Source organism: Panthera uncia, chromosome F1 (genome assembly GCF_023721935.1).
Source record: "Panthera uncia isolate 11264 chromosome F1, Puncia_PCG_1.0, whole genome shotgun sequence".
NCBI classification, from domain to species: Eukaryota; Metazoa; Chordata; class Mammalia; order Carnivora; family Felidae; genus Panthera; species Panthera uncia.
In genome coordinates this window covers 41,412,273-41,437,580 of record NC_064813.1, presented here as the reverse complement: position 1 = coordinate 41,437,580, position 25,308 = coordinate 41,412,273, and the positions used below count along the sequence as shown (strand labels likewise).

Here is a 25,308-nt window from a genome sequence, read left to right as displayed (position 1 = left end):
CTCTCCTTTTGTGATGCTCCCAGCCTTGATGATCATTGCCTAGATATCCATTCATTCATTACGGGCTAATTGCCCATTAATGACTCTCTCTAATTAGACATTGCTCTGTGCTCCCACAATAAGCGATCCCTTACTTTGGGAAGGGGGCTCCTTCTCTGAGAGGTGTTGCCGTGGAAGGCGAGACCACACGGCAACATGGTGGCTCGCTCCCACCCATTCCGGCCTCTCTGTGGGTTGCTAAGACCGGCATCCCGTAAATACCAGGTTGGGAGTCCTGGAAAGAGTCCTCTGCATCTCTGTTCAGCCAAATTTCAAGTCTTTGCGCCGACGGACAGAGTCAGAACGCAAGACACTCTAACGTTTCCAATTAGCTCTGAAATACAGTTCAGCCATAGTTAATCAGATTAATGGTCAGACACAAATCTTCCCTGACTATCCCTTATACCCACCCCTGGCTCATACTACTACCAGTGATCTAATAATAACCCTTCGTAATTGTATACTACTTTATAGTTCATAAAGCACGCACGCACACACACGCATACACGAGAGGGTACGAGGGAGGCTTTGAGGTCAGCTTGCTTGAGTGCGGATTTCGATCTACCACTCCCTAATTGCTTGGCCTTGGGCAAGTTAGCTAACTTCTCTCCGCATCAGTGGCTCCACCTACCTTACAGGGTTGTTATGAATTAAGTGAGATGATGCGGACAGAGAGCACAGTCCCTGACACACGGTCGGCGTCCGGCACGTTGTTAGCTATTGCTCATAGCGATCCAGTCTGCGACCGTGAGGCTCCGCAGACACGACCCAGGACAGAGCGGCGGCAGAGGGAAGCTGACCGGTTATCACAGGGCTGGGATTGTGCACGGCTTGTTCCGGGATCCAGCAAGAAGGAGGTCCGAGCAGCGGTTTCTTTCTCATTCACCCCGGCCGGGCATCTCAAAGTGGCCTGGGCTCGAGCCTGAATTTCAAGGATGATGAGGTTGTACCCGAAGTCAGGAACTTGCTCTCAGAAGCACAGAGGGTCAGAAGACGTGCCTAAAATGGGAAAGGATACCCAGCCACCCTGGCCGTCTAACACCTGCCCTGCCCTTTCCTCAGGAATGGGAGCAAGCGGGAGGGAGTAGGAGGACGCGGGGTTTGGCTTAGACTCGCTCTTGTATTTTTCCCTTTCGGAGGCCTGGACTTTCTCTCTGCCCATGCAGATCAGAGATGGAAATCTGCAGTTAGACAATGAGACCCAACGACCTGCCTGGCCAGAGGAGAAGCCTCCTTGCGAGGCGCCAATCAACCACGGGGGCCCCCAGCACGCTCCTTGGCCTAAGTGGGCCAGAGACTCCAGGCCAGGAAGGGCTCCAGAGTGGGGGGCTCCTAGAGGGGGGGAGAGGGGGGCGGCTGGTAGACACCAAGCTCATTTGCTCTGCATTAGCTCCTTATCGCCGGCCGGTTCCCGTAACTCTCCACGTGCTGGGCGATGCAGACACTAAGACCCCATTTCGTGGGCCCTGAGCGGAATACAGAAAGGAACACTGCCGAGGATACATAGGGAGTGAGGCCTCCATTCCAGGTGGGAAGGAGAAGTAGGAGGGCTGGGCGCACAGTAAGCCCTGGCGCTTCTTTCTTGGGCATCAAAAAAGGAACACCCGCCACATAATGAGCAAAATGAAATGCTATATTTCTGTTTCACTGGCCTCCTGCCTGTTATATCCTTGAACTACTTCTTCTGCTGGGCGCTCAGCCTTGTGACTCAAGCATGTGAGCCCAGAGTGACAGAGTTTCCATCCCAGGCAGAGGAGAAGGGGAGGGGAGAGACTGGGGAGAGGCAGAAACCCAAGTGGCTGCTTTGCCCGTAGTTTCACACTACAGAGGCGGCTGTACAGAGCGGGCTTCTGCCTGGATCAGTCCGGCCTGAGAATGGGGTCCCAGGGTTGGGGCAGCGAGCAGAGTTCAAGGGCGCACATTTAGATCATACAGCCAGAATGGGGACGATGGGGGCAGTGGACGCCGAGTGAGGTCAGATTGAACTTTCTCCCTGAGTCCCAGTGCCAAGCTCTTTGCTGGCACGCAGAAGGCACTCGTGGAATGTGAACTGAATGAGTGAGTGGATTAGTGAATGAATGAATCAAGGAATCAAGGAATGAATCAATGAATGAACCAACCAGTCCAGGAAAAGGAAAGGGGGGTTGATTACATTTCTCCTTAGACCCTTTAGATTTTTTTTTCTAATGTTTATTTATTTTTGACAGAGAGAGAGAGAGCATGAGCGGGGTAGAGGCAGAGAGAGAGGGAGACACAGAATCCGAAGCAGGCTCCGGGCTCTGAGCTGTCAGCACAGAGCCCGACACGGGGCTTGAACTCACAGACCGTGAGATCATGACCTGAGCCAAAGTCAGACGCTCAACTGACTGAGCCACCCAGGCGCCCTCCTTAAACCCTTCAAATTCTCTAGCTTAATCTACAGGTTGGACTTAGGGCTCAATCAGCAAAAGTCGTTTGTCAGAAATGTGTTGTAAATGGAAGCAAAACTTGATCATCTATCCCACGGAGCACCGCATCAGTTAACCAGGGTTTGGGCTTCTTTCCTTTCCCTTTTATCTCTACGTCTCTGCGTGCGCTCACTTGGACAGGGTGCCTGGGGCCACACATGAAGGCCTCAGAGTATAAGCTGGGACCTATCTGTAGATCTCCACTCCTTGTGCCCTCCTGTCCCTCCTTGGGTTCTGAGTCTGGGTCTCAACCACCTCAGTCTCTTTCCCAGAACTTTGCACACAGTGGGCACTGATAAAACATTTGCTGAATTAAGAAGTGGCTGTAGGGATGTCTGGCTGGCTCGGTGGGTGGAGCATGCGACTCTTGATCTCAGGGTCGTGGGTTCGAGCCCCATGTGGGGTGTAGAGATTACTTTAAAAAATAAAGTCTTGAAAAAAATTTTTTTTTAAAAAGAACAAGAAATAGCTGTGAATTGGCAGAGCCGGGAGGGAGAAACTTTCTCGATCCTGACGTCTCAAGCCCTGTCTCTTCTGCCTGGCCCTTGAACGGGGCAGACGGCCGTTTAGGGACAGAGGCGCTGAATGTCCATTCCTGCCCTCTGGGCTCCGCGAACTCAGGGGCCCGGTGTGAGCCTGGGCTCTGTTTCAGCTGGCAGAAGGGGCACGGAACCAAAGCCTGCCCTCATCCGTAGAGAAAGTCGGCTACAGCAGGACTGGACATGTCGCGTGCTCAGCCGCCTGCCCCACAAAGCAGCTTAGGAGAAAATTAAGTGGATTCAGGCCAGGGGAAGTACAGCTCATTGTGCTGGACTGATTAGGAAGGGGGCAGGGCAGGGCGAGAAACGGGGGCACTGCCCCTTTTTGTGCCCAGTCCCACCTATCAGTCAGTCGCAGCTCAGCTGTGCTTCGCATTGGTAACCTGGAAACGGCCCTTACTGCTTCTCCCCATGCCCATCCTTTGACCCCTTCTTCACCCCAACCGCTGAGATCTTTGTAGGCCTAAGTGACCTCTAGGGACAGCCAGGGGGCAGAGTTCTGCTCCCTGGCCTCCTCCTGGGTTGACTCAGAGGCTCCTCTAAGAAGTCACCAACAGGAACCTTTCTCAGGGTTCCGGGCAACTTTAGTTTGTCTCTACCAGTATTTTGTCCTCTATCTAGGAGGGTAAACGTATCCAGATCTTCCAGAGGAACCAAGGCCCAGCGAGTATGCCTACAGTAACATGCGAGCCAAGGCCTCACCGGGATGGGCATCTGGGCCCTCAGCCTCCCAACCGACCCTGAGACCTGAGCTTTCGATATTTCTGAGCATGAAGATTTCACGTAACGCCCACAGGTGCTCTGCCAAACCAGAGGCTTGGTTCACATGTGAGTCCTTCGGGAAGGTGACCAGTCTGTCTCTGTTTTAGCACAGGAAGTCCTGCATTTGAGAACCCCCTCGGTGCTGGGCAAACTGGGACAGTTGGCCACCCTGTGCCAGGGGATCCTCTCTCTGCCAGTCCTCTACACCCGGTTTGCATCTCTCTGTGTTGCTTAAATCACAGGGAACATTTCTTCCCACCAGTCAGCTTCTGTGGGCTGACCCCAGAGATGGGGTCTCTCTCACACATAACTGGGCAGAGACATTACCTACCCAAGATGGACAAGGCATGTCTTCTTTACCTCCCAGGGGCTCTGAGATAATCAAACTAGTTGTTCCTTTCTGCCAGCAATTGGGGCAGCGGAAACAGAGCCCGCCCGTGGCTCCTGCCAGTCCGCTGCTGAGACGTCTGGTCAGATCCTGCCTTTCCGCATCTCCTGTCCTCTAGATAACTCCAAGCGACATCTGGTCTCTGGTCTCCTTTGCCTTCACACGTTCTCTCTGCCAAGGGACAAGGACACATACAGGTGACACTTAGCCTTCTTTCAGAAAACAGAGAAGCTGAAGTCCACAGAGAGTTTAGTAAGCTGTCGGGCCATATAGAAGCACTGAGATCAGAACCAACTTCCAATTCGGTGCCTTTTGGCACAAAACCTTCAGCTTTTGCGACTTCTAGAATAGTCTCCCTTGCTCCAAATCACCTCTTCTGTGTCTTATCCCTCCCAGTTCCGATTTTGTCAGAGAAGCCCAGCCTTAGAGGTGATTCTTTCTACATTCTCTTTCTTTGGCCCTGGCCCTGTCCAGTTGGTGATGAGACTTTCCTGTCTAAGGATCAGTCTCTTTCTGACAAGGCACGGAAATTAGCCAGAGCTGGTGGAGCCCAGCCCTGTCCTTTCCATCCCGCCTCATAAAGGGGTTATTCACTGAGGCCCCTCTCTTTATTCTATTTATAAATCTTTTCAGCGTGTCTTTGTCCCAGTGACAAACACTGTTCTACCCTCCTTAACCCTGCCCTCTACTTCAGCTCGGTTGAGATGCTAGAAATTTCCTTCCATCCTCTGCCCCTCGTAATCCACAGCCCTGGCTCTTACCAGGTGTGTCTGGCGAACAGGTCAGAGAGGAGAGCTGCCCTTTAGGGGGACAGGCCCAGGGGCAGCGGCAGGACTCTGGGGTGTGGACACTGGACAGGCCCCACGAGGTCCTGGACCAGCTGAAACACGGCCTCCGGCCCCTCCCCCCCGGCTGGATTTTTATTACACCGCATTACAGCCGGGGGTGACTCACGCGGACCCTGGGGCCCAGGGCAGAAGCGTGACTTCAGTTGTCACTCAGCACTCGTCAGAACACTCACTCGGTACGCTAGTAATGAGAAGTGAGTGAAGACCGTGGACGGCGGGAGCGTGTGACCGACCTGTACTTGGCTGGGGTGCTCGGCAGCACAGCTCTGGAGTCAGTCTGCCCAGGTTCCTCCCGGGTGCCCCCACTCCGGGTGGCTCACCTCATTTTGTCTCCTCTGTGGAAGGGAGAGGGTAGCCGCCATCTCAGAAGGTGGTTGTGAAGGCAGCACGAGCCGCGTTTAGAACCGTGCCCGACACAAAGTGTGCGATCGAATGGCCATTACCGTCAACTAGCTCCTGGCCTCTTCAGTAAGTTGTTCATTCATTTAACAAATATGTATCGAGTGCCTGCCATGTGCCAGGAGTACAAGGATAAACTTGTTCCGAGTTTCCAGTTACACCCGCACTTTCTAAGGCCGTCTATTTTGGCCTCAGCCTCTTTCTTCCTTAAGGTCCAGTGACAGTGACTGAGGTTGAAAAGTAGGTGGTCACTTAGAACCCATCTAGCTCTTAAGGATCCTAGTCCGCATGGTGGGGGCAGAAGCCACTCTCCCTGGGACGCAGGGGACCTGAATTCTGTTGACCTGGCTGGTAACCAGCTGGGGGCCCTGGGATAGGTCACTTCGTCCTTCTGGGCTTCAACATCCCCATCTTTCAAGTGGACCCTTGTAGGCTCCATCCTGCCTTGTAGGGGTGCCATGTAGGTACAATGAGATCCTGGGTGCACAAGTGAAAATGCTTTGTAAATGTCAGGCTGGGGTGGAACAAAGAGGAGACAGTCCCCAGGACAGCTCCCAACCTACGCGCAGAGGTGGGCCTCCCTCAGGAAAGGGCCTGAGCACAAACTCCTTGAAGGCAGCGCTTGGCCCACAACAGACCCTCCATAAATGCCTGGGCCCTAGTTGTAGCCCCTCAGTAAATGTTCGTCACATGAGTGAAGGTAACAAATAGATCCAACCAGCGTAAATGCGGGGAAGGCATTAAGTTCTGAGAAAATGCAAAGCAAAGGCAAGATCAAGATTGGGCGTGTCTATCAGGGAGGGCTTCCTGGAAGAGATGGTTCCGGTTTGGGATGGGAAGAAGGGGAAGAACTCGCGTCAGTAAAATGACACTCCGTGGGACAGGAAGGGCATTGGCACACTCCCCAGGGCCAGCTAGGCTGGTTTGTCCTTGGGGAGGCAGGTCGCAGAAGAAAGGAGTGAGTGAGAGGGGTACAGGATGTTGGGAAAGAGCCCTTGACGCCCAGGCCCAGGAGTTTGCATGGGCAGCAGCCACAGCTGGGTTTTGTAAGAGAAAAAAAAACAAAAAAAGCTTGGTGAACGTGCAGGAGAGTGTTCGAGAAGTGTGGTGGCGGTTGGTGGTGAGCAGACCGCAGGAGGCCCATTCTCTGCTGTCTCCCCGTGAAGGGCAGAATCCCTTCAGTGACTGGTTAAAGCCCTGGATAATAGGGGCAGTGGTTGCGGCTACAGAGGCCTGGGACCACCTGCCAAGCGGCCACTAATGACACTTTGAAGGTGGCAAGAACTGGCAGGCAGCTCTCTGGCTTCCCCAGGCAGGGCGGGAAGCTGGCCTGGCTCATTAGGGGTCTGGGAACTGCTGTTGCAACGGAAAGGGAAGAGAATAGAGAATTTCCAGACGGCCGCCTCGAAAGTAAGGACTGAAGTCACACAGCTTAGAGCCCGGAGGTTGATAGATCGTTATTTCCTCCTTTTGAAAAAGCAGTCAAGGTGCTCATTTGTTACTGTATTTAAATTGGGCAACGTGAGACCGAGGGCAGGGGGTGGCCACACGGACCTGAGGTCCCACCTAAGCTCTGCCACCTGCTGTGTGACCTTCAGCAAGTTTCTCGGCCTTTCTGGGCATCGCTTTGTTCATCTACCAAAGCCTTTGTTAGAGAGTTAATTTGAGGATTAAGAAAAATGGTGTCAGAAGCACTGACAATAGCTTATAATGTAGCGCTCAGGAAGCGGTTACAGTTTCTGCCTTTGCTCTCTTCTTCCCAATGTCCCTTAGTCTTCCGCTCAGGGAGAGGAGACGGAGTGCACACTGCAAGCCCTGGGGGGCAGCTCCTGGCACCTGCTTTTCCCAACCCCGTAGCAGGCCGGGCCCTCTGCGCCCGCACTGTCCTGAGCACAGGGGACACCAGACGGTCAGACTGCCTCCCTCTGCTTTGTACCCTGGCACCTAACAGTGGAGCAGACGTTTACTAAATGCTTGTTGGATGAAAGATGGATTTGACAGGGTCCTTTAAGACTCACGGTCTAGTAGGGGAGGTAGACTTACGAACAAAGAATTCAGAAAACTGAGCTTAGGTGCGCAGAGTGTTTTGCAAACAGACGAAGGAACATCGCTGGGTGAAAGCAGGCGGGTTCGGGCTGAGCCTTGAGGTCAGGGTGAGGGGGTGGAAGGGGTGCAGCAGGCCAGGGGCCGCATGGAACAGCGCGGTGAGGGGTTGAAGCACAGAGAACACTTCTGGAGTCTCAGGGGAGGGGGCTGGAAGGTGAGCTGGCTTGTGAAGAGCCTTGACAGCCCTACCCGGGAGACTGGATTTAATCTTTCAGGGGTTTAAGCAGGGCACGGGGCAGAGTTTGTTTCCTCTCTTCTCCTTGCCTCCATCCTTATGGCCCTGTGCTGTGTTACCGAAGGATCAGAGAGGCTTGCAGCCTGTCCGAGGACACACAGCAGATTAGCTTTAGGGTCAGAATAAGGGCTCCGTGCCCTTGGCTTCCACTAAGCAGTGCTCTGTGTGGTGGACTGTGCTGTTGGTGTTACTTGACTCCGGCTGCTGTCCTTGAGGACACTGCCAAGGTCATCAGGCCAGCCGTGGCCTCTGGCTGACACTATCCCATATTCTACCTTTCGACAACAGCCTTGTCCATTCAGGGAGCCCAGTGTGATTGAGCTCGGAGCCCCCCCTTCCCCTCCTGGTTCTTTGGCACAAAGAAGAAGCCACAAGATCCCCTGGAATAGCTTCCCGCTTCATTTCCAGGTGCCTGGCTGCCTGGCATGTGCCAGATTTGGCTTGAGGACTTGTTTTGCAAGAGAGATGGGGCAGGGTTCACAGACTGTTACGGCGTTATTCTGGGCTTTTTTGGAGAAGGCCAAGAAGCCCCTCTGTCCCCCGACTGCCCGCCCCCACCTATTCCAGAGATCCAGTTCCAAGAGTGTACCCCCAGGACCAGCATGCTTTGCACATAGGAGGTTTCCACAAACACGTGTTGTGGGGGGGGGGAGGGGCTGTGACTGGTATATGAGCAATGGGCTGTATTGGAAGAGACAGGGGACCTGGTACTTTCTAGAAAAGGAGAAAGGGGCCTCACAGGGATTCAGTCTACACAGCAAGCCTTCCGCCTCCTCACTCCAGCGAAACTCCAAAGAGAAGCCAACCTGCTAAGTTATGGTTTCTGGTGGTTTCTCTGCGTCACGTAGGGACCAAGGCTGCTCAGGAGCCCCTTCTCGAGAAGCCACCCCTGCCGCCCGCCTCACAACGCCTCGGGAAGGCAGACCTTGTGTTGGTGGTTGATCCGGGTGGAGGAACATGGCTCCTTCCTCAGGCTTCTGCCGACACTAGCCCCTCACCCGAGAAGGACCCCTGAAAGCTCACCCCACCCCCCAGGTTGGGGGTGGGGTCCAGTGGGGGGGACTCCCCAGCTTGTGTTGCGGGCCCCCATTCTCCCAAATCCATTCCGTCATCAGGACGGGGAGGAGCATCCATGTAACAGGTGGGAACGGCGAGGCAGGAAGGGGCCAGGGAGCACGGCAGAGGAAAAGAACACAGGCGAGTGGCTCTGTAGCTGAAAGGCTACCCCCTTACAGGTGCTCCTTCCTTACATCCTGGGTGGCTCTGGGGTAGCCTGTCCAGCACCCCAGGGAGACCTGCAGAGGCCCACATGCTGTGGTCCAGTCCCACCAGCTCCAGGTGCCTGTGATCTCCTGGTACCTGCTCACCCTCCTCCCTCACCCCTGCCTGCCTTCCCACTCCCTCCCCAGCCCCCTCGCCTCCCTCCTTCCCCTTCTGTTTCTTTCTCTCTGCCCTTCCCTCTTTTTCCATCCCAGCTTCCCTCCTTCCCTCCTGCCCGGTCTTCTCCAAACATTTATTGAGAAATCACTGTATGCCCGGTACCAGGAATGCAAAGACGAGTGAGACATAGTCACCGCCCTTAAAGAACTCAGAGTGCTACGGGGGGAGACAGACGCCTCAACAAATCGGTGCCATACGGGAAGGGGTGATGGAGGAAGGCTTGGAAATGCCTGTATAGGAGTTAACAGAGAGAGCACGGGAGAGGGAGGGGTCACGTCTGTCAGGGAGGGGAAGGGAAGATTTATGGGGGAGGGAAGATTTATGGAAGTTTCCACCAGCTCGGAAAGGAGCCCGGCCTTACTGGGACCTACCCTCATTTGCAGTCACAGAGTCTGTGACCTGGGAGCAAGCCCCCTAGCCTCTTTGGACTTCAGTTTCTCTGTTTGTTTGTCGGTTTTGTACCGGGGTCACTGTTTGAGGTTTACCACGGGATGAGAAGACACAAAGGAGAGTGGTGGGCTTCGCCTGGGATGTGGGGATGTTGGCCAGCTCTCGCTGGAGAGGACCTTAACGGGGGAGGCCGGGCATTTCAGAGGAAATGGTCCGTAGAGCTGATGGGTAGATTCACCTGCTCCTCTTCTCGCTCAAGCTCTGACTTTTCCCGAGGGAAAGGAGGCCTGGTCCACAGTCACAGCCTGCGCTGCCTTCTTCGGCCTCTTTCTCCCCGTCCGAAGTAGCAGCCGGGTTCCAGAGGTAAACCGAGTGCCTTTTGTCCCGGGGCAGTTTGCACTGAAGTCAAGGCGGGAGGAGACCAAGGGCAGGCTGGGAGAGCCAGTGCCTCTAGGCCCTTTGAGACAGGGGTCACATCACTTCCTGGCTCCTAACCACCGGAAACCTTCCCAGGCTTCACGGGGCGCTCCCTCACAGGGTGACTCTGGCAAGGCTGGGCTTCTCGGGGCTGGCAAACAGGACAGTGGTGCCCCTCCTGGCGTCTCTGGGCCACGGAGGAGGTAAAATGAGACGTGATCAGAAAGAACCCTGGTCTTCTAGAACAAAGGGTGTGGGAGAGTCTAATATCCCTATGCAAGTTCATATTGTCGAGATTAATCAAGGACTCAGTACATCATGGTTAGGAGCCCTGTTAGCCAAGTTTATTATTTCCAACTTTTTTTTTAAGAGAGAGAGAGAGTGTGTGAGCACAAAGGGGAGAGGGGCAGAGGGGGAATGAGACAGAGAGAGAGAGAGAGAGAGAGAGAGAGAGAGAGAGAGAGAGAATCTTAAGCAGGCTCCACGCTCAGTTCAGAGCCCAATGTGGGGCTCAGTCCCATGACCCTGGGATCATGACCTGAGCCAAAATGGAGAGTCGGACACTCAATCACATCACCTGTGCCTCTTTCCCTAAAGCAAGGTGTGCAGACACCTGTGAAGCCTCTGAGCCTCGGGAGTTTGAGTCCAAGTGTATATTGTCCTCGGAGAGACCCTTCTTAGCTTCTCCCACAGCAGTGGTTTTCAGTTTTTTTCTCCACGCTACGGACAGATGTTTACTCTGTAAGCAAGGAACACGTACCCTTCTCTGTGGGTGTAAGTATATGACATTACACCTCTTTAAAGTTTATTTATTTTGAGAGAGAGAGAACGCGGGTGGGAAGGGGCAGAGAGAGAGGAAGAGGGAATCCCAAGCAGGCTCTGCACTGGCAGGCACAGAGCCCGACACGGGGCTCGAACCCAAGAACCGTGAGGTCATGACCTGAGCCGAAGTCAGATGCTCAACGGTCTGAGCCACCCCAGGCGCCCCTTTTAACACTCTTCTTACAGAGTGCTGTGTGTACTGATATTTTCAATTCCGTTTCATTCAATTCTTAAAATGCCAATCTCGATTTTACTCCATTATAATTCAAAAATGGTAGTGTGAAAGTCTCTGGCCTACAGAATCCACTCAGAAAGCGAGGAGGACAGAGAGGGGGAGGCTCCCGAGGGGAAGGGGAACAAGACACGCCAGGCTTGCCGTGGCCCCTTTTCAGAAGCAGGTGGGACTCTGAGACAGTGGGAAGTTACCTCGTGGTTCCCAGACGCGGGGCTCTGGAGAGAGCGTGTTCGGACCCCGGGAGATGGCTACAGCTGGGGTCAGCTGTTCTTTCCTGGAGACCTGGTTGTAGGGACATTGCTCACGGTTATCTTATCCCTTCCCAGACCCAACCCAGGGAAGGGTGTTCCAACCTGGAGCCCAGAGCGTGGCGCTCATTGCTGAGGGCTTGAAATGCACGGGCATCTCTTTATGAGCCGATTGGTGTTCTATCAACGTACCCAATGCTTTGCTTTTTTTTTTTTAATTATTTTTTTTACATTTACTTATTTTTGAGAGACAGAGACAGAGCACAAGTGAGAGAGGGGCAGAGAGAGAAGGAGACACAGAACCCAAAGCAGGCTCCAGGCTCCGAGCTGTCAGCACAGAGCCCGACGCGGGGCTCGAGCTCACGAACCGCGACATCGTGACCTGAGCCGAAGTCAGACGCTCAGCTGACTGAGCCACCCAGGCGCTCCTATGCTTTGCTTTTTTAGGTTCAACTTTTGAAATATTTTTATATTCGTCAAGTTGTACACTCACAAGGGCTGAATTAGGTAAACATAGGTTCCATGCTGTTCCCCAAGTGAAGGTAGAGAGGCATGATGTTGATGTTCTGGCCAAGGCTCAGAGCAGACTAGAGCCCGGGCCCCCTGGCCTCCGGTTCTGGTGACCTCAGCTGCAGATTACGGGGTCGATTACGTGATTCCGTGTTAGCCATGGAGATGTTAAGGGAAGTGGGTACAAAGAGGAGAGGGAGGAAGGACCAGGTCAGTTCAGGAGGCCCTGCCCACTCTGGGGTATGCTGAGGGAACCCTGCTTGCACGGGTCCCACACCGGCATTTGGGACAAGGGACTTCTGGGGAGGTTGGGTACCTCCGGGCCGGCCCATTGAGAACATTTCTCCTGTGTCCCTATTCTGAGCAACCCACAGCTGTCCTTCAGGGGCAGCTGTCTCCCCAAGCCTTGCTTGGGTTTCTTCGGACAGGGAGCGCTCTAACACCCACTCTTACATCCTGCATCAGGAAAGCCAGGCCCTCCCCCAGCCGGTGGCCCTCCTCCGCTCATCAGCCCTGGTGTTGCTTTTCATAGTTTAAAAAGTGAGGAAAATGTTTTTCAGAGCCGTAGTTGCTCCCAAAGGATCCTGCCTTCCTCCCGCTGGGAGTGAGCCTTCAGAGATCAATTTATCTGCGGATCACGGAGAAAATATTAATCGAGCCAGAGCCACTCTGTGCCTGGTGGGACTCCCCAGCCGGACCCCTAGTCCCCTTCCAGCATCAGTTAGTTAGAAGGGAGAAAAGAAGCCATAAATAGAGAGCGGTTCCAATAGCATGCAAGGTAAACACACAATACATGTTAGTTCCTATTCTCACCCCCCAGCATGACCCCGGGGGGCCATGCCAAGGGGGCCCCAGCATTCTCCCGCCCCTCTACAGTGGCTCCCTTTCTGGAATGCCCACCTTCCATCTCTCAGAGCTCTTGTCTCCTTGCTGCTGCCTCCCTGGACATTTCGTGACTCTTCACTCATACCACCCTCACCACGGGCTGCCTTTGAGAAGAGGATGGCTTTGTGGGTTTGGTGTGTGTCCGGCCACTAGATTGGGGTTCCTGGAGTGCAGGGACCCCATCTTATGTCTGTCTCTGTGTGGCTGCTTAAGACCTGTCTAGGGAACGCACGACCAATCCGTGACCGTATCTTCACGGGGGGCACTTTGTATGGGCTGGGGGGTATTTAACGGGGCTTTCTGGAAAAGGTGACATTTGAGCTCAGCCTGACAGCAGTGTCGACCTGCTTCTCCTGGTAGATTTACATTCAACAGGCATCTAGGATGGAATGGGGGATTGGGTTTTGTGGAGAAGTTCCCCAGGTTATCAGTTAATCCGTCTGGCTGAGCTCAGCCTGAAAGGCTGCCTGGTGGATGGCAACTCCTGGTGAGAGGGAGTGGTGGCACAGCCACACACACAGCTGCCTAAAGCCTTTGGGGGAAATATCGAGAAACTGGTCCGATTAGGAGATCGACACACAGGGGCACCTGGGTGGCTCCGTTGGTTAAGCGACCGACTCTTGATTTTGGCTCAGGTCGTGAACGTTTGTGACTTCGAGCCCCAGGATGGGCTCTGCGCTGTCGGCTTCTCTCTCTGCCCCTCCCCTGCTCGTGCTCTCTCTTTCTCTCTCAAAATAAATAAATAAACATTAAAAAAAGGGGGGCACACCTGATTGAGTCTCACGGTCGTGAGTTCGAGCCCCACGTCGGGCTCTGTGCTGACCGCTCGGAGCCTGCTTCGGATTCTGTGTCTCCCTCTCTCTCTGCCCCTCCCCTGCTCATGCTCTCTCTCTCTCTCTCTCAAAAATAAAATAAACATTAAAAAAATTAAAAAAAAAAAAGAAAGAAAATTGACTTACAGAGCAGTGGGATGTGACCTTCAAAAGGTAAATGAGGATGTGTTGCAGTGGGCCTTGGGTGCCGAGGAGTTAGGCCTTTCTGCAGCCAGCAGGGGAGGGGACAGCTGCTGGGAGTTTCTGAGCAATGAGAGTAACGTGATGAACGCAGGCGCGAAGCAGGGAGGCACCGGTGTATTTCTCAAGCACAAAGGCAGAGTCCTGAACTTTCCCTTATCACCTGTTCCAGGGGCTTCTTGGTGTCTCCCCTAAACCTTTCCTGCTGTAATCAAAGCCCAAGTTCTCTTAGGAGTTGCAAAATAGCTGGGCAGGGCCCAGCCACTGGAAAGAAAGGTCGTTCTCCCATTTCTGCCGGAGAGAACCCACACATCTTGGTGGAACAGGTGTCCGAGGGTTCTGGGCCAAGCTGGCAGAGCCCCGGGGCACAAGAGGGCACTGAGGCCTGCACTGGTATAGGGGTGTGGGTTGGAGGTCGTTGGAGCCTCATGAGAGACCCCCCCCATGAGCAGCCCTGGGTTTAGCCTAAGGTGCTGTCCCCCCACCCTGCCCCCCAGCACTGGCATACACCTTGAAAAGCCTGTGGACATCAGTACAAGGGTGCCTCCCCTCCTGCTCCCCTGTGAGGGTGAAAGAGTTGAGGCCTGATAAAGGTCTGGGCTGGGAGATAAGGGCCCAGAAGAGGAAAGACAAGACAGGGTTCAGGGAGGGGCACAGGGGAAGAGGTTGGCGGTCGGAGGGGGGGGAGGCTCGCTGTGTCTCATCCCAGATTGTCGGGGTGCTGACACCTGAGAGGGGGACCCGCCAGGATCAAGGGAGGCAACAGGTGTCCGTTGGCCTCCAGTCTCCTGCTTTGACCGTCCCCAGGCTAGGGGGAGCAGGGGCGAGCTCAAGTCTGTCTTGACCCCCAAGGGTCCTCCCCCGCTGTTGCCCTTGTCTCGTTGCCTCCACCTGTCATCTGCAGCAGCCTCTGAGGGAATCCCAGAGACTCCAGTGTCTAAAGAAGAAAGCTCTTCGTGAGCGCGGGATTTCTCCCCCCACCCCTGGGCTCCCGGGGCAAGTGGAACATTCCATTTAAAGGGTGAAACAGGAACAGGTGAGCAGCCGGTGCAAAAAAGAGAGAGGACTCAGAGACACGGGTGGGAGGAGTGCTGGGCCACCCACCTCCACCCCTGCCACCTTCCTACCAACCTGCTCGAGGGCTCCTCGCTTCCTGTGTCCTGACCCCAAAATGCCACCACGGCAGGATATAGCTCTGGGACACCTGAAAAAGCCAGGTAGGCAGACATCCTCCCAGAACACCCTGTCCCTCCCATCTGGGGACCTTCACTTTCCCGCCTGCCTGGAGCTACTGTGTCCCACAATTCTGGGGGCGCCATTCACACTGCGCTCTATGTGAATGGCACCCCCTGAGGGCGTGCCGAGTCAGGGAAGTCAGTGCCAGCAGATAAGTAGGAGGGCAGAATCGGACACTTTGCTGTGCTGCAGGCAAACAATAGGGACCTTTCCAGGAAGCTCGGGGAGGGACTGTAAGAGGATCCCTGGGTGGATGCTCTGTGCGGTGGCTTGAACAGGTTTTTGCATTTGCTACTGATTGCTTAATTAGACACCTACATAGTGCTCTCTGCTAATGACCGCATCTCCCAGGGAGATGGCAGATAAAAAGGTGGGTGGTTTAGACAGCGCCAGGTGAAGGTCTCAAGGACAGCTCCCCGAGAATGGGGGTGGGGGCGAGCTGGAGAGGTAGCGCATCGTGGGGGTTTCCTTGGGCCAATACAGACTACAGACTGTCGCTTCTCTGCAGCGACCAAGAAAAGAGGCAGTGTGGGCCTGGGGCCTGCTTCTGTCTCCAACATTAACATCCCGTGGGAGCTTTCAACTCCTGGCTGTGGTTTGCCGTCTTGAGAAATGGGGAGGGTCCTCTCCCGCATCTGTGTAGTCACTGAGGCCAGAGGGGCCCGGGCACGCGCGCATCCCCGGAGGGAGGCGCTCTCTGCAGCCGAGAGCAACCGGGTGTGTTTCCAGGTTGATAGGTTGGAAGGAGAACCAGGCAGGAGCCCCTCGCCGAGCGCTGTGAGCTCCAACCGGACAATCAGGAACCACTCTGGGATTTGAAGCCGAGCTTCGATAATGGGCTGAGAGCCTGGCCGCAGACGTTTCAGAGCTGCTCGGAGGGCAGGGGAGAGGCAAGATGATGCAGGCAGTTCCCTGCTGAGGATGAGAGGAGCGGCTGCGCTGAAGTGTTTGTGGTCCCTCGGTGCCCGTCCCCAGCAGTCTCCAGCCCGTCTTCCTAGAAGTAGGGTTGTCGGGCTGGGGGAGCCGAAGAGGCCCCCAGCCTGGTGTTGGGTGAGCCGGACAAATATTTACCAAAAGCAGGCTGCAGAGGGAAGGTGCCGGGGCCCAGGTCAATGTGGGGTTTGTGCTGCCCAAACAATGCCATGCTTCATGGGCCCCCAAGTACCCTAGGCCTGGCAGGAGGCCTGGAGCCGGGCCCCTGCGAAGTCTGGCTGAGGAGAAGCATGGGGTCGTGCACCATGAGCTGGGGAGATGCCACTCTGCCCCTTGGGTGTCTCTGGGATGCTGGCATCCTGGCCTCGTTCCCGCCATCCCGGGCAGGCCTCGTGACGATGGATTTGGCAAGGGGCTGCGGGGCAGTTATATGCGGTGAGCTCCCCTGTGCTTCTGGTGGAAGTGGTGGAAATATTCATTTCTGCTCGTTTCAGAGGCAGAGTGAGGTTGACAGAGATGATCAACTGTCATAGCAACTTTGGGCTTAAGGAAAAGACCGTGAATTTTGAAGCTGGGGCAGGCCTAGGTTTGAAGTTTGGCTTTAGAACGTCCTAGCTATGTGATCTGGGGCAAGCTAGCTAACTCCTCTCCTCCTCACCTCCTGTGGTGTAAAAGGGGATGTTAGGACCCACATTGCCATGGGTGGTTGTGAAGCTTCCTCCTCTAAAGAAAGAAAACCATTCCTTTTCTGCATAACCTGGATATTTTCACGCTGAAAGGAGGAAAAGGGAGTATATTCAGTTTCATTTAATAAACATTTTTAAGCAAAGGTATTTCCACTTTCAAAGAGTCAATGATTTTTTTTTTTTTTTTTGTCTTTAAAAACCCTTTGAACGTCTTGGAAGGAAGAAGTATTCGAAAACTCTATTATATTTGGCAGTTATCATTAGTTTTGTGTTACCCCACTCGGAAAGTCTTCATCTGCTCAGTTCCAGAACTGGAAATAGCGGGTGGAAACAGCAAGCACGCTTAACCGCCCTCCTCAACAGTGGAGCAGGCCACCTTCAGAAGTAGTGAACATCTCGTCCCTGTGCGAGTTCGGGTGGTAGGCTCATCTTTCCTAGGTGCTGGAGAGAGCTTTTCCTGCTTTGGGTGGAACAGCAAAGTGCTTAGCATGGAGGTCCCTCCTATACCGGGGAGCCTCTGATTCTGAGATCACCCAAACTCCCCAGCTGAGGATCAGAGGTTCCCCCTACCCTACTAGGCGAATGCATGAGAGAGTGGGACTAGGGGAAAAATTCCCCACTGGGCTTCCTGACTTTCTTCTCCAGAGCACAGTTCTCCTCTCCCTAAACGTTCTTTACTACAATGGAAGGCTTTGTGCCTGTGTTCATTCTCGCCTTGCTGTGTGTCTCAGAACCAACTTCTTTTCTGGGGTGGATCTGTCGCCCGTGTTCCAAACCGTCTCTGGGAGGATGGGAGATTAACAATCAAGCAACTATTTGTGGGATTCCTGCTAGGTGCAAGGCACTAGTGTGAGAGTGGAGAGAGAGGGCAGGGAATTAAGAGCCTCAGTCCTTAAAAGGCTTCAGTCACTTTTGGAAGGAGACAAGCTTTACACAAGTAGAAAGTCAGTTGAGGGTAGAAGGCTGTAGGAAATGACAGTGGTGTGGTAAAGGTGATAATAAGCACGCATGGGAGAGGAATAGATAGCTAGTCGTGGGCAGAGGTGCTGGGGTGAACGGGGCCAGTGGATTCCGGACAGCAATTACTGTTGGATGACAGACTGGGGTGGGAGAGAGGCAAAGTCGACCTGGCAGGTATAAGCCTGTTTGACTGGGACGGTTAACGTTGCTATGGATAGAAGTAAGGGAACTTGGATCGCAAACCCATTCATATTTGACTGTGTGGGGCGCCTGGGTGGCTCAGTCGGTTAAGCATCTGACTCTTGATTTTGGCTCAGGTCATAATCTCATAGTTTGTGAGATCGAGCCCCGTGTCGGGCTCTGTGCTGATAAGGCAAAGCTTGCTTCCGATTCTCTCTCTGCCCTCCCCCCAGCCCCCAGCTCTCTCTCCCTCTCTCAAAATAAATAAATAAACATAAAAAAAAAATCATTGACTGTGTTTAACCTGCGTAGGTTGCAATATTCGAATGGTACAGAATAGTTTCCAAAGAAAAGTTTCTCTCCCACTTCATCTCAGAACTACGCCCCCCCCCCCCCAGCTCCCTCCCTGGAGGTGACCATTCTTAACCGGTGTGTCCTTCCTGAGAAGTTCTAAGCCAGTCTACACCATGACTCCCAGGCCAAATCCAGTCCACCGCCTAATTTGTCAGGACCCACAAGCCAAAAGTGGTGTTTGTCTGTTTATTTATTTAATTTATTATAAATGTTTTTGAGAGAGGGGGACAGAGGATCCGAAGCCGGGCTCTGCGCTGGCAGAAGCAAGCCCGATGCGTGGCTTCAACTCACAAACCACCCTTGAGATCATGACCTGAGCTGAAGTCAGGCACTCAACCAACGGAGCCACCCAGGCGCCCCTTGTATTTTAAATGGTGAAAAAATAATAATAAAAAGGCTTTTTGATTCATTAAAATTATATGAAATTCAAGTTGTCGTATCCGCAAGGAGAGTTTTGCTTGTTCACAACTACGCTCTTTGGTTTATGCTAATTGATTTGTCCTCATCTGTTTATGCTCCTTTACACGTTGTCTGTGTCTGCTTTTGTAACACGAAGGCAGAATTGAGTGTTTGCAACAGGGACTCTATGGCCCAGGAAATATTTACTGGCCCTGAAAACATTTACTGTCTTACCCTTCACACAGCAAAGTTTGCTGACCCCTGCTTAATGCTCAGTAGGGGGGTGGGCTCCAGGGGACCGAAGCTTGGAGCCTGGAGGTGGAGTTGCGAGAAACTTCTGGGGAGAGATCTTCAGTGCAAACCTGTGACCTCAGCCTGTGGTTAAGTGATTTTTCTCACCATCGGTGATTCAAATGAATACCTAGTTGTACCGACTAAAGCGTGATTCTATCTGACTTTTGAAGACTCGGCTTTTGGTCTACTACAACCCAAGATGCCAGGCCAGCCCGGGAGTCACTCCCCAGCTTTGCGAAGCCATTTTTTCTTCCTGGCCTCAGCTCCCTCATCTGCAAAATGGGCGAGTGTCTCCCTACTCTCCCTTCCCACTCGCATGTGGCCTGAACCATAAGGGAAAGGGGCGACTCCATAAGAGGCAGATGCAGAAAATTGAAAGAGGAGTAGAGGGGAAGGTGAGTTTAGCCATTAGTTTATGCCAGGCCAGTTATCTGGAATCTGAGCCTTAGAAAAATACCGTTCCTTGATGTGGAGCTAGAGGCTAGAAATCCCTGCTCCTAAACCAACAACTTGGCCATCAGCCTTGCTGCCGCGACCCTGAGCGCCCCTTAAGCACCTGAACTTGAACTGGAGCAGAGAGGCGGGGAGGGGGTCGGGGCTGGGGCTGGGAGCGCCTGACAGGTCGCTTCCTGTGTCTGCCGGGCTCCGCTTGGCTCTGCTCAGGGTTTCTGGAGCTGAGCTGCTACAGCTAGAGGGCTGTCTGATGTTACTGAGTTGCAGAGTTGCAGGCGGGGTGGGGAGGGAGGGGACCGAGGGCGGGTGAGCCATCAGACCCCAGGAGCCGGGGGTGTGAGTGTGTTTATATAGGACTCGGCCAACCTGCAGTTTCAGATTTCAGACCCCCGCTTTATCAGGAGACTTTCCCCTGGTTTTCAGTCAAGGCTGGAGCTGGGAGAGAGCTGACACCAGAGCCTTCCTGGAAGGCTAGGGAAATTCTGGATTCCCGGGCTCTCTCCCTGTCTCCTTCCTTCTCATGGGAGCTGCACCGGCCACCCTTGACAATTTTCTCCAATCTGGAGTATTGTCTCATTCCTTCCCAATCAGCTGTCTGCATCTTCCAGTTGGGTCCTGACTTCTAGCACGGAAGGTAAAATCTGGGGTCCTGGGGACCTGGGCTAGGAAGAACTGGGGCTACCCAGACTTTCAGTGGAGAGGACGGGGGGGGGGGTGCGCACATGTTGGGCAAAGAGGAGTGGTTCACAAGGAGAGAGAGAGAGAGAGAGAGAGGGAGAGAGAGGAAAGGAGGGAGGGAGGCGGGAGGGAGGGAGGGAGGGAGAGAGAAAGCATGAGAGGGAACTGAGAGAGCGTGTTTGTGTATGTATGTGTTTGTGCGTGTGTATGTATTGGGGGGTGTTTCTACTGGGAAGCAAATTTTCTTTTCATTCTTCTTTCATTTATTTCCTTTTTCTCTACTAACAAATAAGAATGCCCCGTGACTGTCCATCTCCCTTGGGGATCTCCCATCAAAAACTTCTGACTTCTAGAATGTGAATATTTCCTCACTTGAAGGCAGGGGGGCTACAGAGGGAGCTTAGGGACACGGGTCTGTACTGAAAATATACTTCCAGGGGACTAATGCCCCGAGAGCCAGGCTTGCTTTCTGCAGGCACTTGGAAGCACCCCCAGGAAAGCTAACTCTAAGTCCTGTAGCTGTCCTTGTGGTGAGAAGGTGTAACCAGTATGGGTCCCAGCATGGTCTCCGTATGGAATTAGCGTGAACTGGCCTAAGGAGACCAAAGCTGCGAGAGACAAGTGCTGGGAGCATGTTCTTCTCCGTGTCTCGGAATTGGGCAGGTTGGAGGCTGATGCCTGGGGGCAGGGGGGCTTGGCATTGATTGGCGGGTGGCGAGTAAGGCTGGGCTGCGTGCAGGTCTGCGTTCCCAGGCTTTGCATGGTGTTTCTCAGTGACCGGGAGCAGAGACCAGATCCCTACCTCCTACAGGAGCTGGTGGGCGGGCAGCCTGCCCTGGCCGCTGAGACCTGTCTGTACAGTCATGCCCAGTGGGCAGCACATGCTGTGTGGTAGGGTCCGGAGGGCTGGTGGGTGGACCAGACCCGTGACACTGGCAAGAGACTGGAGGTGGCTTTTGAAAAGCAGATTTAAGGTGATGAGATAAGCATGAGAAGCAGACTGTGGCCGCGTGAGCTGGAGGCAGAATGTGGAGTGGACAGAAAAGGAGTCAGGAAAGGGGACCAGGGAGTCCTAAGCTCTGGTACCTTCCAAAGCTGCAGCCAGCCAAGGGACCTCAACTCTCAGTATAGGTGTAACCTCAAAGAGGTGAGAGAACCAGGGTTTGTCTACTGGCTTCTGAATACAATGAGAAAGATGGATGAGAGGCGATGTGGACAGGGCAAAGGACAGTAAAAACACACTTCCAACAAGGAAATTGTGTAGGACGGCCGAACCCGGCATGCAATCACGCAGCTATTTGTTCGGCAATATCATTAATGGGTTGTACAGTCTGATTATTTTTGAAACTCTGGGCATTTAACAAATTATTTTTTATTTACCTCACCATCTACTTCCGAAGAGAATTCCAGTGTCTTTGTATATCTGACAGCTGGCGTGATGTGCAGTTCTGGCCAACGGGTAACAACAGCCCTTCCCTTTTACCGGAGCTTTCTGGTGTGGGCACGCCTTCGCAGATAACTCTGCCACTCTGGCCCAATGCAGCAGATGTTTACCAATCCCTTTCCTCTCCCAGGTACTCTGTTGGATATTGAGGTACAGATGTGGATAAGACCTGTTCTGTCCCTGAGAATCTCACTGTCTAACAGCAGCCCCACTAGGAAGACAGAGAGAATATCATGCCCACCATATAGATAAGGAAACCAGAACCAAAATGTGCCAGAGGACTCATGGTTAGTAGGCAGATGGCCAAGGACAAAGATCAAGATCCAGCTCCTAATCCAGGGCCTTTTTTTAATATTTTCCCTCTACACCAGAGCTGCATCCCCTTCCCTGTCCTCGCCAGCCCCCAGGCCATCCCCATCAGCATAATGAGCGAGAAGCAATAATCTGCAGAAGGCGGAGTGGAAAAACTGCTCCCTGGAAGGGAGTCAGTCCTCTCCGGGCTCCTAATTGTGCCACCAAAATGGCATCGGCGGGTCCGTGTCTGTGTCATGTTGCCGATTCGCTGCCCTTTACTGCTCACCGGAGGCCGCCTTCACATCTCGGATAATTCTTGACTTGGGAAGATTGTCTTCTTCCCTCCTCTCCCTGGCTTGTCTCCACAGGCAAGGGGACTGTAGAATTCAGGGGCTCACAGAAACCTGGGAGGCCGCACGCAGGGGTAGACGCTCACTGAACACTGGGTGTGTACCACTGAGGCCGGCATTTGTTCTTGTCTTTGTAACTGGCCTGGTTGCTGATTTCCCCCGTCTGCCCCATTCGTCTGGCCCAGGTTTCCTGGAAGGGTCCAGATCCCCAAAGCTGAGGATCTTTCTCTTCATTTCCAGGCTTACGCGAAAAGGGACGTAGAGCAGTCATCTGGCCCAGTGATTATCCATTTTTGGTCGGTGATGGAGTTTTCACCAGTCTGAGGTGAAATGGAGAGAAACAAGGAAAACCCTGATCCGATTTTTTTTCCCTTGAAACAAAATGCATTCAGTTCAAAGGTCTTCTTTTGGGGGCGGAGGATGCGCTCCAATATTTACGCTGGGGTTATGGCTTTTTTATTCTTTTCATGCGCTGGTGGTGAGAGTAGATGGTACTTGGGCTTTCAAAATGTCCTTATTTGGCAAAATAAAAAGTTGGCAGCCTCATAGGGGTTCCTTAAATTTCAGTTTTTGAAATGTAACTGGTACATGAAATCCAAAAATCTTACCTCCAGGCAGGACTTTCTCCAAACAGATGAGAATCTCCCTGATAACAGCTCCTTTGGGCAGATTCCTGAAAACCCAGACTCTGGTCTTGTCACCACTGTCCTTTCCCTGTGGGCCCTTGGATCATGATAGACTCACACTGAGTCTTGGTTTTCTCATTTTTAAAAAATGTTTCTTGATTTTGAGAGAGAGAGAGCACATGCGTGAGCGGGGGAGGGGCAGGGAGGGAGGGAGAGAGAGAGAGAGAGAGGAGAGAGAATCTCAAGAGGGCGTCGAGGTGCCAGTGCAGAGCCTGACACGGGGCTCGATCCCACAGAACCGCGAGATCATGACCAGAGTCGAAATCAAGATTCGAACACAGCCGACTGAGTCCCCCAGGCGCCCCAGTTTTCTCATTTTTAAAAGTTGTGGGAGGTTCTTCCCTCCTGGACGAGGCCGCTCACTGGCAAAGGAATGTGCCCTAGAGACTCTCCCTTCTCTGAGGGGCTCCAAGATCAGGCTTTGCCAGTTCTTATGCCTGCAGTTATCTTTTGGAAATGTTGGAAATCACCTTCTATCCTTGGAAGAGAGAGAGAGAGGGCGTTTGTGGATTGGATTAGGGGAACGGCATGAGGTATATTTTATATCTGGGGTCTTGGTGTCCAGCGTTAGTCATTTGGAAACCCCCCCTTGAGATGGGCAGGAGCTAAGGGCATTTAAAAATCTTGCTATCGGTTTTTGAGATAGCGGATCTTTCTTGAACTCTCAAGAATATCAGCTGGAGCTTTCCGAAATCTGTAGGCTCCTGGAAGCCTTAGAATGTCTGGGTCTTCCCTTCTGAGGAGTCGAGCCTGAAATAGCAACAAATATGTGGGAATCCCCGGACAGCCCGGCCGCCAGACTGAGACACAGGGGCTGGCTGTGCACGCGTGTACAGACCTGCAGAGGAGAAAGTGTTAAAGGGGACACCAGTTTGAAATCCCCCTGCACACTGCACTAGATGCTCTCTTTGGGATTTATTCTAGGACCCTTCTCCTGAGGACAGATGCCAAGGAGCTCCTCCGTTAGGAGAGAATTTTCTGATTTTCCCCCATTTTCGTGTTCTGAAACAAGAGCCCTCCTCGCCCGGGAAAGCAGCTGAGGTTTGACTCAGGTTGTTCTATTTGGGGGAGTGGGTAGCACCCCCTCACCTCAAGTTTGCCTGGGGCTGAGGGGGAAGTGGCACAAACTAGTGAAACAACAACAACAACAACAACAACAACAGAAACCATAGGTTCTGACCTGGAAGACCAAGCCCAAGTGTGTGAAATTCTTCTCTCCAAAAGGTTGCTGGATAGTGAGGGGTTGGTAGAGCAGCACAGGCCTTAAGAACAGCACTGTGGAGGGGTGCCTGGCTGGCTCAGTGGGTAGAGCATGAGGCTCTTGGCTGTGAGTTCGAGCCCCACGTTGGACATAGAGGGTTTTTTTTTTTTAATTTTTTAAACTTGAAAAAAGAACGGCACTATGGAAAAGCACACGGCTGTGACTGATGACAGACACCGCAGACCTATTCAAAGTAGCCGAAGCAGGAGAGAGACAAGAGGGTAAAAGGATCCAAGAGGTGCAAATTCAAGATCTCTGCCCCCTGAGGAGCTTCTGGAGGGTAGAGCCCTCCACAGTCCACCTGGTGTCTCTACCTGGGCGTGGGGCAAGCTCATGACGGGGACACGGCAACGGTTCTCTCAGCGCATCTCTGGTCACCAGCGATGGGGGCTTTCCCCGAGGTGGCTTTAATGAAGATTTTGTATTAAACGTTGGACAAGTCTGGGACACGGAGTCAGGGTGTACAGCCACATTCTTAGAGATCAGCATCTCATCCGAGATGTTCAAGCCAAAGGGCGAGCTTGGCTTTTTCTGACTATGAAGGTCAACAAGAACGTGACTGGCACCTTAAAGACGTCCCCGCCCTTGTCACGGCGAGACTATGGAAAGCAGTCTCTGGACTCCAAGGCCACCTTTTTCTTCATGACTGCATGATCTTGGGCAACTCAGTCCCTCTCTGGGCCTCCCGAGTCCTCATCTGTAAAATGAGGGAGGTGAATTTGATTGCCACGCTTCCGTTCTCCATTTGACTGACAACAGGGCCTTTTCTGGAACTTCGGGTAGACCTGTGGCTCCAGGAGGAGTAGAGTCTGCTTCCTCTTCCGGCGTTGCGGGTCTGTGTCCAGCAAATACACGTCTGTTGGGAAAGGGTCTGTTGGCTCGAGGCAGCAGGCTGAGACAGGTGTCCTGAGGACAGCAGATCCAGAGTCAGAATGGAGAGGCCCGCCTGGATGACCGTGCCTCGGCATGGCCCAAGTCCTTAATAATCATCCGTAAGTCCCAGAAATGTACAGCCAGAGCCAAGAGATCTAGAAGAGCCATTGCCCAGCATAGCTCACAGTTACTGGCCAGGTCTAGCTTCCCATTTTAAAAGCCTCCTGGGGCCTTGAAACAGCATCAGGAGAAACACGCCAAACCTGTTCCGCTGTGTGTTTGCTTCTCGCCCCAGAGCGTCCCATCTTCACGATCTTTCTTACACGCAGTATCTTTCCCTTTCTTCAGCCCAGTTCTCCACAAACTCTGGCCCCCTCCATCCCCAGTGGTCCCCGAGGCTTAGTCACTTATTCCCCTGGGAGTGCCTTTAGGGACTGGGTAGCGCACGTGAAGCTGGGGGGTGGTGGTAGGGTGGAAAGAAGAGCCCAATGAGGTGGGAAGTTG

At 53.3% G+C, this 25,308-nt stretch overlaps 1 protein-coding gene and 1 long non-coding RNA gene across 2 annotated transcripts in view; one reads left to right on the top strand and one right to left on the bottom strand.

Annotated features, from left to right (window-relative positions):
• PLEKHA6 (pleckstrin homology domain containing A6) overlaps nucleotides 1–25,308 on the top strand; it is a 112,182-nt gene that overhangs the window by 19,046 nt on the left and 67,828 nt on the right. The window lies entirely within an intron of this gene.
• Nucleotides 10,001–14,114, bottom strand: LOC125925454 (uncharacterized). The gene is made up of 3 exons (XR_007458836.1): nucleotides 13,670–14,114; nucleotides 11,259–11,349; nucleotides 10,001–10,776 (listed from the first exon to the last, which is right to left on the bottom strand). It is a non-coding gene; the product is annotated as an uncharacterized LOC125925454 (long non-coding RNA).